This window comes from Lissotriton helveticus, chromosome 7 (assembly GCF_964261635.1).
Source record: "Lissotriton helveticus chromosome 7, aLisHel1.1, whole genome shotgun sequence".
NCBI classification, from domain to species: domain Eukaryota; kingdom Metazoa; phylum Chordata; class Amphibia; order Caudata; family Salamandridae; genus Lissotriton; species Lissotriton helveticus.
In genome coordinates this window covers 1,116,669,871-1,116,685,583 of record NC_136068.1, presented here as the reverse complement: position 1 = coordinate 1,116,685,583, position 15,713 = coordinate 1,116,669,871, and positions in this window count along the sequence as shown.

Genomic DNA, 15,713 nt, shown 5'->3' with positions numbered 1-15,713 from the left:
TCCTTCCTTGAACATTCGAGAAAGTTTCTAGCGAACTCTGAGCTTAGCTGGCAAACCCAAAAATTAAGTCTAGCATCGACAGTAGTAGACCTAGTTAACGTCTGGCCTAGGCCTTTACTGCTGTAGGTACTATTCCAATGCGCAGAGCCTATTGGGAAAATAGGAGCTACACTACATGGCGCCCAACGCGTTTGGAAAGGGCGATAAAACTAACGTAAGACATTTAGAGTAACTCAGTCGTGCTCTCTCACTCAGACCCCTTTTCCCAAATACTCCAAAGACGTCTGGAGTGGGTGAAAGGTTATATCCTCCAAAACCTCGCAGGAGGGAACTCCGATGTATGGTTCTTGGTCAAGTCAACGTTGAAGGATAAAAACAGTTCCATAATATTGTGCATCTAATCTTTGTTCCATAAAGAAACCTGATCTGCAAACAAACATAATATCATCCTGTCTGTAAAATGGCAGAGAGTGATGATGAAAGAGAGGCAGTTAGATTAGCAACTGAACTCGCAGATGCTGATGCTACCATGCAAGCAGCAGACCCGAATATAACACTCATTCCGGTCATTAAAAGGAGATCTATAACCTTAAAACTTATAGAAAATGGACTGACACCTAGAGGTGGCACAGTTATATTCGTAATTGAGGCACATGAATATCGGCAGACAGAGGTATACTATACATGGATACATTTTCCAGCAGCAAATGCTGTAACAAAGTACTTCCACTATTACAAAATAGAGGTTCCACCCGACATTTACACTCCTTTCGAGGAGGTGGAAGTACCACTCAAATTCCAAGAGCATTTGCTCTTATTTGATGGCGCCCTAATACATAACAATCACATTACAAGGCTCGGTCCTTTAGGAAGACCAGGAGCAACGTGGCCGGTCTTAGCCGGATACACACCACATCCAGACATCGAAAGAATGCCTGCAGCAGAGCTATTAATACAGCTAAAACAACTACTAAAAATTCACAGACAATTAGTTCAGTATGTAATGCGGACTTCAACAATTCAGCCAGCGATTAAACTTCCACAGCTGACCCCTCACCAGGGGAACACAAATAAAATTACACCACAGAACATCCAACCCTGCCTAGGTAAAGTTCCAGCTAAACGGGAACAAATACCATTCTGGTTGGCACAGAAAATCACCCAAATAGAGGCGGTGTTTCCTGACACCACCCCGCTGGAAAAACACAGGATTCTGACTATATGTCTCCCAATGGGAATCGCACCACACATTGAGGACTGTGACACTTGGGGTACAGTCTTTGCTTCCATCTACACAAAAACGCACGGTGTTCCATCCATTTCGGTAATACCAGATGTGCTTAAACAAATTCAAGATGAATACGGTCCAGAACCTGCTTTAACTCTTGGTATGAAATTACTAAAAGACTTCAAGCAGGTCTCGGCTATATTATTAGCCAACATAAAAGGTGAAGCAGCAAACGTGGCGATCCGCCAGAGGTTAAAAGAGACAGCTATAGCAGACCAACCAGCTGAAATTGCCAGAATCATAGAAAAATCCTATGAAGAACTAGGCAGAGATAGTCTAGGTGGAATACCAGTAAAACCGCAACTGACTACAAGTCCAGAAAAAATATTTTTTAATAATAATTCACCAAAAAAGAACTGGGATGGAAACAAACAATCCAATCCTAAAGAAAAGAAATTCCAGTCCAGAGGAAGGTCTCCGAGGCGAAGAGAGAAATCTCCAAACCAAAGACAGAGGTCACCACAGAGTGACCCCTCTGGGAATAGATATAACCTTAGAAATAGGGATAATATTAAAAAACCTGATAGATATCAAGACATTGATACACGTCCCTCTCAATCTTTTCAGAATTCCTCGCAGAAATCGGAAAGAAGAGGACGATCAGAAGAGCACGCCAAGTCCAAAGACAAGGAACCTGCTCAGCTAAAAAAGAAATTACAATTTCCAAAAAAGAAGGTAGCCAGTATCAAGGTAGTTAACAATGCCGAGAATACTGAGGACACAACTGAAAAACGGAGAATGGGCTCAGACAATGCTAGACAGCGCAGCAGAGGTGAGCATAGCTCGCAAAGTCCTTATGAATCATCTGGAGACAGTGGACATGAATGAATACCTTCAAGTGGAAACTGCAGACACCAGAGTTAGCAAGCCCCACAAGATATACGAGATAACATTACGTATAGAGGGAGATAAGACTAGGAAAATAAGGGGACTATTTTGGGATAACCTCTCCAAAGGCTATGACATCCTTCTAGCTGAAAAAGACTGGCCACCAGAGTTTGTCAGGGAGTGCCCTCATGGCGAAGAAGTAATTATGCCTGCCTTCTCGAATCAAATACCGATTCATAAAAAATACACACTTGCTAGAAAGTGGGCAGTGGCCTTAGCACCTGCTTTATATAAAAATCATGTAGGATGGGATGAGGATTCTCCTCCTCACAAAATCCAGTTAAAATCACAACCAACTGCACAAAGGCACTACCCAAATAAGCAAGAAGCTAAAAAACAAGTAAATGAAATACTAGATCAGCTAGAATACCAGGGGGTGATTGAAACTTGCACCTCACAAATGAACAATCCTTTGTTTCCGGTCTCCAAACCAGACAATTCGTACCGTCTAGTTTTGGATTACCGACACCTTAACACATGTTGCAAAACCTTTGCAGTGCAAAACTCACACAGTGCTGCACTAATGAATAACATAGTGCGCAAAAAATACAAAACAACCTTGGACATCTCCAATGGATTCTTTTGTCAAAACATAGCACCAGAGAGCAGATCTTTAACTGCATTCTCAGTAAATGGCACTCAAAAACAATTCTGTCGGTTAGCCCAGGGGTACAAGAACAGCCCAGGGGTATTCTCAGCGAGAGTAACAGAATTACTACAACTATATGATGATGAAGCGTTATCTTATGTCGATGACATTTACTTAACAGATGATGACTTGGAGACTCACTTGAAAAGGGTGAACACCCTAATACTTGGGTTCGCTGCAGAGGGTTACAAATTCAACTTCAAAAAGTCCAGAATTGCCCATCTGACGGTCCTATTCTTAGGATATGAGTTATCAAGTGAAGGTAAAAGCCTGGCAGACAATTTCCTAGAGAAATGTGCCGTACTCCAAGCTCCTAAAACACTAAAAAACCTACAGTCAATTCTAGGCTTCCTAAATTTCGGAAGAACATACATTGCAAATTACGCAGAAAGGGTCAAACCCCTTTATGATCTAATTAAACCAGACTTTAAAAGATCCAGTTGGACTCAAAAACACACAGAAATTTTGAGATCCTTACAAACAGACATGCTAATTAAAACAAAATTAGAAACCCGTGATAATACACGCAACCTTGTGATCCGAGTCATCCCAGGGAGATGCGGATTCACATACCTAACCTCTAATGAGGGAGAAAAGGTACCAATTGCATTCAAATCACACTTGTACACAAAAGCTGAACAGAGATTCAGCAACAAAGGAAAAATTGTTCAAGCAGTTCAAACCGCAATAGCTAGAGAAAAAGACATAGCTGACGGTAGACATATCACAGTCAGAACAGCTGAATCAGCCTTTGAGGCATTAACAACACCGTGTAATTTACCATCAACAACATTGGATCCAGAATGGATACAATGGGTGAATTCAATCACAACGGACAAAGTATACTACTACTTTGATCCAGAACTAGAAGAATTAAAAAATCTAAAATATGAAAAGACGTATCCTCTGCCAATCGACATTTTGCCTCTACGACATTACGCCTGTGTAATCTATACAGACGGACATGCTCAACCCTCCGTTTGGGGAGAACATGCATACAACCCCACATGTGAGATTACAAAAGAAGTGTGGCGCGGAGGTAAACTAAAACCTCTATTAACAAAATCACACTCAGTAGAAACTAATTCAGAACTACAAACTGAAATAATAGCTTTGAAAATGGCGCTAGATAATGCGGATCGCGAATTCCCGACACTTATAGTGTCAGATTCATATTACTGCGTCAAAGCATATAACAAAGATTTGCAGACATGGATTCAGAACGGTTACAAAGATGACACAGATGCACCAATAAAGCAGAGACTACTCTGGGAACAGGTAGCTCTTTTGAAAAAAGAACTACCAAAGACTCACGTGACACACTCACTGAGTCATCAGCGTGATGGCGTTCACGTTGTAGGGAATTCATTGGCTGAAACAGCCGCAGCGGCAGCCACTAAATCGGCTCCCGTAGATCGAAAAAAGCGTACATTAAAATACATTGACGGTGAAACATTGCTGGCGGTGAAAACGTCATCAAAAGGCGACTGCTCAGCGTTACCGATCAACTATCCACTCAATTATACATACATAATCGATGCAAACTCCGTCCCTTTTGCTCGAATCCCTGGAGTGGGGGATAGAGTGATTCCAAACATGGACAGGAGAAACTTGTTAATCGCAGACGCACACATGGGCGAGGGTTACAGACACCTTAAATTAAAAGATTCTCTGGAAGAATTACAATCACGGTACTGGTGGCCAGGCATGAGCCTGCACTACACCATGTTTGTAAAAAACTGCCCAAACTGCAACAGAGATCGCAGTGGGGAGAGAAGCAGTTTAATACCTCGTCGAATCAAGGCAGATAATATTACCAGCAAAAAGAATGGCTTGCGATTAACATATACAGGCTAGTTTCCACTTATAATGTAGATCACCAGCACTCGGCTGACGTCCGGACTGTTATACAAGATTTGCAAGTCTAAATGGCATATACGCTAAGAGCATGCTACGTTCGACCATTTCTTTCACTCAGGCAAACCAGCCTGGGGGGGAAACATGGCCAAATGAGCACAGCCCAGCGGGAATCTTCTCACTTCCTTCCTGAGGGTATGGGATGGTGTAAAGAAAAAACCAAGGCAGAAAGCAATCTATAATAGAAAGGATATTAGGTTCGGGAGCTGGGTGGGTCAAACATTTAATAAGTGTCCAACGTAGTCTAAATAACTTGCCAAGAAATTCTCTGAAGGGATTCAGTCCGTACGAATTATTATTCGGAACTAGGATGTTGATCTCTGACCTTGATAGTCAGACTTCAGTGGTGATAGAAAAAACCTTTGATGTCAAAGACCGTTTGGCTATTTTGCAGGACTTAAACAAAACAAGAAAAGACCTGAGCAACATACAGTTGAAACAACAGCCAACAACCACTGAAGAATCACCACCTGTCCCAGCAAGACCTGTCTGGATTCCAAAAGTCGGGGATCTAGTCAGGGAGAAGATCGCGGTAAAGAAGGAATTTGGGCCTTCTTACAGAAAAGCAGTTCCTGTCTTGTCTGTCAACGGGACAAGATCAGTTGTACTACCGCCACTTGCTGGAAAAAAGGAGAACCGAGTTGTATCCATCGACCTGGTAAAACCACAACATGTGGCCGATAACAAACAGTAGGCCAAGTGGACTCCCAATAAGTAGCAGAACACCAAGGTTTGCTACCAGTACAGAGGTCCTAACAAAAAGGCTCATCACATTCGAAACGCCTGCAGAAGAACAAGAAGGACTATGCAACAATGCAATAGAACTAAGACCTCTGAAAACCCAAATAAAAACATTTAGCAGAGACACACCTATCTATACTGAAGTACCAAGTGACAATGCAAAAAACAAAAATCCTGAACCAATTGGAACAATTGACAGAACTGCATCTGGTTACTTCATCAACTTCGATGATTCCTCTGAAGGCTTCAGTGAACCAAAGACACAGCCATCATCAAAATCCTTTAAAGACAAAGCTAAGGAACTTTTGAAACAACTGAAAGAAACATATCTGGTTTCTCCGTGGATTGAATTTTGGGTGGGTTTTGGTGCATTTATCCTCATACTTTGGCTCATCATGGTATTTACTTTGGGACGCTTCATTGAGGGAAAATATGCTAAAATGGACACAGCAAGTCAGAACATCAACTTGGTCCTCAAACCACACACATCTTCACACGTCGAGAAAAGAGAACTTTCTCCAGAACTTTCTTCAGCCAACTTCACAGCCAATCCGATACCTGGTGGGGTAGCCTGGGACAACAGTGACTATGAAATTTATGGTCCGGTCGAGATCCTGAAATATCCACACCAAATCAAGATCTCTTTGAGTGACTTTGCAAAACCAAACTCATTTGCTGATGATTGGGACTTTGAAAGTATTAACCATATGATGTCTGACTTAGTAATGTCTGCTAAATTTACAAAACATGAATATTTGCAAGGTTCTACAAATTATGATAGTATGTATTGCTATAACCATTATGGTAACCATTTCTTGCATAAATCTGCACAACCTAGAAATGTTTTAAATTATAATCAATGGGAACATTGTGCTACACCTCCAAAAGGGAGCTCTAGAACCGTTTATGACAAATATTCATATTTTTCAGGTTTTAACATAACTAATGCTGAAACATTTTATTACAAATTGTCAAACAAGACAGGGATGAAAACCATGATAACCAACACAAAATTGATATATTCAGATTCATTCTTTGAAAAAATGAATACTTTTGGATTTGATTATTGGGACAAAAATGTTGATTTGAAAAGTGTTTGGGGTACAAAAGAATGGCAAGTACAGGGTTTAGAAGCTTTGTTTAGAGCCTGCATGATCCCAGAACAAATGATATTTTTAAATGACACTGTTCAACAAACCACCTGTCTTGGCTTAGCCAAAATCAAAGATTTAAATAACCCGTCTATTCCAAAGCCAACAATGTTTAGCAATAGGTCTGATACAGATGAAGGTATAGACATAAACCATATACTTAACCAAAACAGAACACATCCTGATTGGAAACAATGGTTGATCTGGCCCACAGATACAAATAACTGTCAAGATAGATTCCTGAATAAAACACAGGGTTTCAAAATGACCAGGCCAGACCCTAGATATCCCCAAAGACATCACCCAGGGATAATAACAACCTACAGTGTGGGCAAATTATGCCTTCAATGGCTACAGACTTCCACACTGCCTGAAATTAAGCAACACCTAACTTTACTTACTGATGGTGCTGACTTGCGTGATTTCATACTGGGACCACGCAAACAGCGTCAAAAGCGTTTCATAGCAGCCTCTGTATATGCAGCATACAATGAGGCCTGGAAGGTTACTCAAATTGAGACAGCAGAAAGAATACGGGAAATTGACCGTATCAATTTGGAAAAATCACTTTCTGTAGTGGACAATGGGTTAATGACTCTGTCCTCCAGAATTTTTTCATTGGACAGCATTGTGTCTTCAGCAATCGATATACTATCGCAAGACTTACTGTTATTACAACATGGTCAGTCACAATTGCGTTCCATTGTACAGCTTGGCTGGACGTTACAAAATCTGCGTTCAGGCTATGTGCCTTGGCGTTTAATCAACACAACGTCACTATTCCAAATCTTTAACCTTACTGATAGACAAATCGGTATGGCACAAAAGGGTGCTGATTATACAATCTTGAGCATTGAAAAACTAGAAAGATTACCAATGACAATGTCAGAACGACCTGTCAGTGAATGGATAATCCACGGAATAATAAATATTCCAATCTCAACCTTCAGGTTTCAATACTGCCAAAAATATATACAGGCTGGCATGTACGAGAAATTGGGAAAGGGGTACCTTAAAACAACTTGGAACCTGCCCTATTCACATGCATGTGTCAGTAATAAAGGACAGAAAGTGTTTCTTAGTGGCAACAATTGTGCTATGTCACTAAGCGGCACGCTTCTGTGTAACGGAATTAGTTTGCACGGAGCCTGTGAAGGGAATTCATACAACCTTTCATGTCACCAGCAAGGCGCACCTGCAACTGAAATAGAACCATTCTTTCAAAGACTCTATAATGGGAGTTACATTCTTATTGTAGACCGCAGATGTTGCAGTCTTATGCCCGGGACTCCTTATCTAGTAACTACAACAGCGAAGGTCAAGTGCTGTGGACGTTCTTTGTTCCCCAGCTCCTTTCCAGACAGGGAGGCAAGGGCATGGCCCAGTTTGAAAATTACTTCTATTCGAATAGACACTTTAAGCAGAATGAAAACAGTGCTTCTTCAGACGCCTACAAGGCTCACGTCATCAAAAGAAATGTATGATCTACAAGTCGCAAGGACGACTGCAGAGATACATACATTATTATCAACTAATTCCCCCGTACATTTCGCGGAAATCCTGAGCGAAATCTTAAATATTTCTGATACCACTGGGGTCTCAAAGGTATTTAAGACAGTATTTTCGATGGCATTAACACCATTCAAAGCCATACTGGGTATTTTTCCAGATTTCGTCCATTCGATTTTTGGCGGACTTCCCCTGATCCTGGGACTAATTGCCGGAATCCTATTCCTAGTCCTTATTTTTCGTTATGGCAACCCATGTCACAGATCAAACTCTCGCGACAATGGAAGATACGATCCTAGCCATTGGATACCGGGACCGGATATCAAAAATCCTGGGACTTTCCCGGCTTAGAGACCTAAACATGACTTGGTTTCTATCATTTCGACCAATGTGGCAAAGGTGTGTTTTACCTGTACTAAGGTGTCTGCTATGCGGAGAAGAATGCGTGTTAGACACCTGTCTGACGCTACAATCGGATGCGCCAGTGGATGCAGATACACTGTTGGTTCCTACCAAGGTTCACGCTTTGTGCTGCCCTCAAAGGCTGCCAATCCTGATGACGGCATTCCTGGAATCTTCACCACTGCGATTGAAGAGTAGTGAAGTTCAAGATGAAAGCAACATCGAACAGGTACGACCTTCTGTCAGCAATGCAAATCAGAATGTCAATGGAGACAATCATGCGCATGAATGCATGGTTACCCCTATTTCCGACTTAGTGGAACTTTCCCATGAAGCTGTTGACAGTTTTTTCGAAAGCCTGAATGATATGATGTTCTCTCCAGAACAGAAATAGAGACTTTTGAGTAAACTCGCACACGGCGTTCCCTGAATTCGGCCTTCAACTTTAAAAATAAAGTCACATGAACAATTACCATCCAGTTCACGGACAGCAATTTTTTCAGCATGCCCCTTAAAATATTTTTCTACATATTTTTTCCCGGGACACTGATCTTCTGCTTAAAGTAAGAAACTATTCCTAGAGAAATAAGATTTCTATTTTTAGATACTTTATATAGACTTTAGCTGCCCGCTGGTAGGTTCACAAATATTTTATTATGTGATGAAATGGTCTCGGACTTCCTTTCTGTATAGCCATATTAAGAGCCATTTCATGTGTATTTCTCATATACCAAAAAGCAATAATGCATAACAATGCGTGTTTACTTTTGCATTTAATTCATAGCTTAAGTGCATACAATATATATGACTGCAATTTTTCAGTATATTTGAAAATTTCGAAATGCATTTATGTATTTTGGGGTGGTAAGGTATACACTATACTCTATAGTATGTTGTACTATGTTATACTATGCATAGATTAGTAGATATGACCATAGTTAGCGTGGAGTGGGTGTCGTGTATTTCTATAGGTTCTGAATCAGTCCCCCTATTCCTGACCCTATTCTGGTTAAACTAACTATCAAGTTAACTAACAGTCAGCCCATGAGGCAAGAAATCCCCCATGATGCAGATACCGTTATCTGACGCAGTCACACTACGGCACAGGAACGTGTTATCTGATTAGGTCATAACGCTTGAGATCTAATTAGACAAGCGACATTCCTCCAGCCCCTGATAAGGCATACGACGTTCTCATAACAAATCAAACCTATGACAACCTGGATAATCCGTGCGGCCATTGTTTTGATTTCACAGAGAACTTTTGCAAAAGAATGTGCTAACGAGCAAGTCGTATGACATCTTTATTGACGTACCTATGTCCATCCTTACGTCAATCTCGGCACCTTTAAGGTATAAATATTGCCGACCTTGCCCTATGCAAACACACGCGTGGTGACAAGACGGAGCAGCCATACTTGCCGAAGCCGAGAGCAGAAGCAGACCCCGCTGGCAGCAGCCCCGCCTTCCTGACGCGCTGAGAGACGCGCTGCTATCTCAAGCCGAGAGACCCAGCACCGGCGCTTCTGGGCAGCCCTCGCAGGCAGCCTGGAATATCGAGAGCAGAGAAAGAGATACCATTCCTCATCCATCCTAAATTCCAGGTACAGAACTGAATAACCCCTCACAGAGAATTCTTTAGTTATTCACTTGTCAAAAACAAACTTAACTTAAACTGTAACTTTCTATTCCCGCCCACGCATTAGACTTAGGTCAGGTACACGGGGTAGGCGTATTTAGAAACACCAGTTGAGTACGTTTAGTCAAATGTATATGTGTATGTAAATATATTTTAATCATTTTAAACATCATATGGCTCAGAAACCATATCAATGTTTTTACAGTATTATTTTATACTATTGCTTTTAATGTATGCACTTTACTTAACTATAAGTATTGCAATAATATCGATCCATTTCTCTTGTACGAGAAAAGAGACTGATCAATAAATAACATATTTTATTGAACACGCCCGACTCTTCCTTTTCTCTACATTCTGATGAGACTAAGAATGCACGTACTGACTGAGTAAAATAATTGCCTTGTGCTCACACGACTCTCGAGATTGACTCTTGATTAGGGGAGAGCAAAGTTGTCATGTTCTATGGTTGTCAGAAACTAAATCCCTTCTTGTCTAATCAGGGGAGTTAATTCCTTCCTTGAACATTCGAGAAAGTTTCTAGCGAACTCTGAGCTTAGCTGGCAAACCCAAAAATTAAGTCTAACATCGACAGTAGTAGACCTAGTTAACGTCTGGCCTAGGCCTTTACTGCTGTAGGTACTATTCCAATGCGCAGAGCCTATTGGGAAAATAGGAGCTACACTACACTGAACTTTGTACTGAAACAAAACACTCCGGCATCAATAAAGATCGCGGAACTGGAGCAAGAAACAGAAAGGGATGCCACGATGCAGGCGGTAAAAATGGTAACAAGACAACAAAGATGGAGACATATCAACAACAACAGCCACATGGAAGATGGAGTGAACAAAGAGGAAATGCTGGCGTTCAAAAAGATTCATGAAGAGCTATTAGAGACTGTGAATGGAATAAAAATGAGAGGAACAAGAATAGTGATGCCAAGAGCTTTGCGTAGACAGACTGTAAACTTGGCACACAAATCACACAGAGGCATGGTAGCAACTAAGAAACTGCTACGGGAGAAGGTGTGATTCCCTGGGTTGGACAACATGGTGGAGACCACCGTCACAAACTGCCACATCTGCCAAATAACAGGGCAGCCAGCAAAACCAGAACCACTACAAATGTCAGTGCTCCCGCGGGCAGTGTGGACGGAACTGGCAGCAGACTTATACGGTCCTCTAGAAACGGGCAATTACTTGTTTGTGATCATTGACGATAGTTTATGGACTATCTAGGTATCGATCACAGGATAACATCACTGTGGCCACAAGCAAATGGCATGGTGGAAAGATTCATGGGAAACATAAAAAAGGCCGTCTAAAGAGCAAAGCTGGCGAAGATATCAATAGGACAGGCCCTGCGTCAAGTACTAAGGGACTGTTGAAACACCCTTCAACGCTCCACGGGATGGTGTCCCACCAAACTGGTGCTGGGCACATCAAACAGGAAAAGTTTACAGCAGCTGGAAGCAACAACAACACCAGAGCACAGCAGCATTGCTATAGGAGACCAAGAGGCCAAGGAGAAAATGAAGGCATATACCAAGGCAAGGAGACATGCCACTCCCGCGCACCTCAAGCAAGGGGATGTCGTGGTGGTACAGGAGCGGCAGCTGAGAAAATCAGAGAGCCAGTTCTCAAAGGAACCATTAACGGTGACTCAAGTGAAAGGGCCCATGATAACAGCAAGAGCAGGCCCTTACCAGATCACATAAAATAGCTTGCACTTCAAGGAGCTAAAGAACATGGATGAAGATGGAGGAGATGCCGCAGCAGGGGACGGATCACTGAAAAAATATCGATGACACAAATATAGAACTACCAAAATATCGAGTAAAAAATATAGAATGCAAAAATATCGACTTCCTATCTCCAAACAGGTAAGTACAAAAATATCGAATCAAAAATATTGTTGTAAAAAATAGTTTGTCAAAATATCGATTTTTTTTAATGCTTTAAAGTATTTAAAAATTAATGAAATAATAAATATAATTAACTTAAACATACACATTGATTTATTAATACATATATATATATATGGTTTGAGGGCTGTCTCGTACTACTTGGGTCAACGTGCGATTGAATTGGTAGAACATAATAAGATGTTACTGTCTATGATTAGTTTCTGTCTTAATAATAACTTTTTTATGTTCAACCAACAATACTTTCAACAGATCAGGGGAGTAGCCATGGGGGCCTGCTTCTCTCCAAGTTATGCCTGTATTCATATGGGTTACTGGGAGAAGCAGGTCCTCCATGGTGAGCACTCAGCTATGTGTCAAGATCACATCGTGCGGTGGTATAGATACATCGACGATGTTTTCATGATCTGGAAAGGCACACGCACTGAGGCAGAACTTTTTGTTTCTCAGCTGAATACGAACAACTACAACCTGGCTTTCACCTCCAATATCAGTGAACAACATGCAACTTTTCTAGATGTATCAATTGAAGTCAACAATGGGTATTTGGAGACAACTTTGTTTAGAAAACCCACTGCGGGGAATACAGTTCTGCAGGCCCACAGTCACCACCCTCCACATTTAATCAGGAGCATCCCCTATGGGGAGATGCTTAGGATTAGAAGGGTTTGCAGTACTGAGATACAATGCATTGCAGCACAACAAGCCAGCAAACTTAGGTTTCTGGCACGAGGATACAATGTTAAAGCTGTCGAGGCTGCTATCCGTAAAGCTAATGCATTTCCTCGTGAGGTTGCCTTGCTACATAAAAAATCACAAGCCCCAACTGTTTCATCCATGCAGCAACCAGTCAGATTAATTTGGTCATTTAACATTCAACACGGTGCTTTAAGAAAGATCGTCAATAAATACTGGGATCTAGTGAAGTGCGACCCAGTAATTGGCGAAAGCATGTCTAGAAAACCCGCTATCACCTACAGAAAGGCCTATTCCTTACAAGATGCCCTGGTGAAATCCAGTCCAGAATTATTAACAAACAAAGACTGGCTGAGTGGCAGTAAAGGATTTAGGAAATGTTCTGTCTGTAAGGCATGCACTCATGGGGTCAATAGAACAGAATACACTACCCCTTTCTCTGAAGTCCCGTACAAGATCAGTAAAAAGCTTACCTGCAAGAGTGAATTTGCAGTGTATGTGTTGGAATGCCCGTGTGGTTTAAGATACGTGGGCAGTTCGAAGCTGCAAGTCCACAAACGGGTTCTCCAACATCTGAGGGCTATTAACACCAATGACCCCGCCGACCCAGTGGCTAGGCACTTCAAGGAGTACCATAACAGCAACAGTACTCTGTTGAGGTTTTATGCCATTGACTCAATAGATCCTATGAGAAGGGGAGGCGACAGGAATGCTGCATTAAGAAAGCTGGAAACAAGGTATATAGTGATGCTAGATAGCAAGGCCCCTCACGGACTTAATGCCTCAGAAGATTTCTACACCTGTCTATGAGGCGACTGGTTGTTTCACAATTTGTGCCAAACTGTAGCAATATCTGGCACACAATAGTCCATAGTTACATACACATTGACATTAACCTACTGTGTTACCAACGGGATGTTGTGTATGTGAGTTGTTTTAGTTGTTTGGTGAACTCAAACATTCTTGTTTTTGCTTATTTCTGAACATGCTACTAGATGTGTCTATCTGTCAGACTGGGACCAGTCTGTCCAATTTTTTATTTACTTGATACTTAAGTAATTGACATTCACATACACTAAAATATCGAGCACGTTTTGTATAAATTTGTATATATAGAGAAATCTTTTTTGTATATACATTTTTTTGCGTTGTCCAGGAATGTTCCTCATCACAAAGGATAAACTGGTGTGGATCTCACGTACTCTGTATTATACACGTATTTTTTGAAATAACACAGGGTTTGGTTTCCAGGTGTTCATATGTCAGCCCTTGTACATACTAAGTTGAACTATGGGTTACATGCAGATACATGTTTAAGCATCGTGATAGGATGTTGTATATACTGTAGATCTAGTAGTTTTGGATTTTTGTAATATTGTATTTTTGTATAGATGTTAGTAATAGGGATATGACAAACAATGAGTTAAGAATATAAGATAATTTGGTCTAGGAAATCAAATATTATGAGGACCTGTATGGTGGTAGTTATTTTAAACTCATCAACACCTGCCTAAACCATCGCCATCTTTATAAGCGAATGCAGGATTATCCAGCGTAAACATCTCGTGCTGAGGGATTTAACCTAAGATTGTGATTTCATGATTTATATGCACACAATAACGAAAACGGAAAATGTGCAGTATTTTTGCTATTTTCATTGTGTTGCTTGTAATTATCCATTGTGATTGGACAACGTTTTTGCACTTGCACTTTAAAATTCTGCCACCGCCCTCAGTGGCGCCATGTGACCAAGGCCGTTGGAAGGCCGAAACGTTATGCTGTCCGTTGCAGAATAAACAATTACTCACGAAACTTTTGGGTCTCCTGTTTCTTGACGGTGCCGCGGCGGAATGGAGTCTGCTGCACTTAGCATTTGAAACTGTTGTGCATATATATATATGTATATATATATACATATATATATATATATATATGAACGTAATATTAATAAAAAATATAAAATATCTTTACCATAGGATAGCGAAAAGGGTAAAATTTACTATTACCACTCCAGTGAGTGCAACAGTAGAGAAAGTGTTGGATAGCGTAGGGGTAAAAATGATTATTCCCACCACAGTGAGTCAACAGTAGGGAAAGCGTTGGATAGCGGGAGGGTAAAAATGACTATTCCCACTCCAGAGAGTGCAACAGTAGGGAAAGCGTTGGATAGCGTAGTGGTAAAAATTACTATTCCCACTTCAGAGAGTGCAACAGTAGGGAAAGCGTTGGATAGCGTAGGGGTACAAATTACTATTCCCACTCCAGAGAGTGTAAAAATAGGGAAAGCGTTGGATAGCGGGAGGGTAAAAATTACTATTCCCACTCCAAAGAGTGCAACAGTAGGGAAAGTGTTGGATCGCGTAGGGGTAAAAATTACTATTCCCGCTCCAGAGAGTGCAACAGTAGGGAAAGCGTTGGGTAGCTGGAGGGTAAAAATTACTATTCCCACTCCAGAGAGTGCAACAGTAGGTAAAGCATTGGATAGCGTAGGGGTAGAAATTACTATTCCCACTCCACAGAGTGCAACAGTAGGGAAAGCGTTGGATATCGTAGGGGTCAAAATTACTATTCCCGCTCCAGAGAGTTCAACAGTAGGGAAGGCGTTGGATAGTGGGAGTGTAAAAAATATTATTCCCACTCCAGAGAGTGCAACAGTAGGGAAAGCGTTGGATAGCGTAGGGGTAAAAATTACTATTCCCACTCCAGAGAGTGCAACAGTAGGGAAAGCGTTGGATAGCGGGAAGGTAAAAAATACTATTCCCACTCCAGAGAGTGCAACAGTAGGGAAAGCGTTGGATAGGGTAGGGGTCAAAATTACTATTCCCACTCCAGAGAGTGCAACAGTAGGGAAAGCGTTAGATAGCGGGAGGGTAAAAATTACTATTCCCACTCCAGTGAGTGCAACA